Below are 1,902 nucleotides of genomic sequence, written 5' to 3' on the forward strand. Positions count from 1 at the left end.
TAGGAGAGCGAATTGAAAACGCCTTAAAGATGGGTAAAATCCAAGATATGGACAATGCTTCTGAATTCACAGAAGAAGAGAAAAGTGAAACAAACGCAATCTCTGAGATTGAAGAAGAGGAAGTCCCTGCTCATCCTCAGGTTCAGGTTCCTAACTATCAGATGGTACTAGTTTCTCCTGGCCAATATGTTCCACAAGCCTTTGCCACCACTATCAATCAACAACCTCAGATGGTCCAACAACGACCGATTCGGTATTTGCCACAAAAGCAATGTGTTCCACATCAACAAGGTCATCCGAATCAACGCCAACCGAGAAGTAATTTGGAACGAAGAAATGCTCCTTTGGACCAGATTCCTATGACATATAGCAAACTTCTTCCATATTTAGTTCAAAGCTCATTGGTGGTTCCCAAATCTCTAAAGCCTCCACCACAACCGTTTCCACCTGGGTATGACCCTAATGTGAAATGTGGATATCACGCTGGATCAATGGGGCACTCAACTGAGGACTGCAATGCTTTCAAAGCCAAAGTACAACAGTTGATTGATGGGAGGCATATAACCCTTCAAGAAGGAAACATATGGGTGAATGGAATTCCTTTGCTCGAATAAATGCCTAGATTTCAGAAAGTCTCCAGAATCAACAAATTCTTTCCTCACAACATATAGCTTTTCTAAGTTTGACGGCCATGCAAGGTTCCTCCATGTTTGATGGTGATTACCAATCTAGCAACTATGCTTGGGGCTCCCGCACGAGGGATAAGCAAGACGTACTCTTATCTTGAGCATTGCATCACTTGCATTGCTCGAATCCCTAAAGTAAGGCAAAGGTTTACGACTCATGGGTGACTTCGTTGGAGTTCTCTTTTGAAGTAATCTGAAGCGTTTGGAAGGAACTACAGAAAGTATTCAAGATCAACAAGTCCAGACGGAGTCAAGCCTCCTCTATTATGGCAATCATCAATTCATTTCTGCATTTTCATTTGTAATCTTCCTTGTTTTGTTAAATGTTTCTTCCATGTAAAACCTGTTTGTTTTTAATGAAAATAAAAATACATTGCATATGCTAGTTTCGAATCAATCCATTCGTGTTCACTCATATCTTTCTGTCTATCGATATCAAACTCTGGTTTAAGCAAAAATATCAAAAGGAGAATGATGAAAAAATAATAATTGCAAAAATCTTTAATCATGTGCTTTTGAATAAAACCCCGCTGAGGATGTACAGGCATTGTTTCAAATCCCCAAACACTGGAGATATAAGGGAGATAGACCTTCGTTAACCCCTTTGAGCCTTGAAGTAGGAGTTTCTTTTCTATACAAAAGAAAAAACCCTCACATTTAACCCAGGGGCAGGGTAGCGTTCAACTAACCTGATTGAGCAATCAAAATTCATCAGGAGTGTGCATCCAAGGATACAACAATGGTTATCTTTCAAAAGGTTGAGGAAAGTCAATACTACAATGGTGATCCCTCATCAACCAAAGAATGAGGCAGTCACAATCACCTCCCGCAAATCAAAGATTCAGGATCACACGACTTATTCAAAAAAAAAAGGTGAATAAAAAAGAAAGAAAAGCCCGCTAAGTCGACAACTTGAAAACAAGTGACTTAGGCAAAAATTAGGGCATCCCGCTGGACTCCAAAATAAAATTCAAAAGAATTTGTCCAGGCAAAAGTTAGGGAAACAAAAAGAAAAGCAAAAGCGAAAAACAAGGATTAAAAGAACAAAGTCGTGTGATCAGACACCAAATCGAAAGGTAACGTGACTGCCATGTCCAAGAAGACTCCATTAATCCCTCGATCATTCCAAACTCTTTTTGAAGGATGAACGCTCGTATCAGGTTAAATTGAACTTAGGACTGGAGAACATCACGAAGAATGGGTGGGTTAGGTTAGA

Source organism: Vicia villosa, linkage group LG3 (assembly GCF_029867415.1).
Source record: "Vicia villosa cultivar HV-30 ecotype Madison, WI linkage group LG3, Vvil1.0, whole genome shotgun sequence".
Lineage (NCBI taxonomy): Eukaryota > Viridiplantae > Streptophyta > Magnoliopsida > Fabales > Fabaceae > Vicia > Vicia villosa.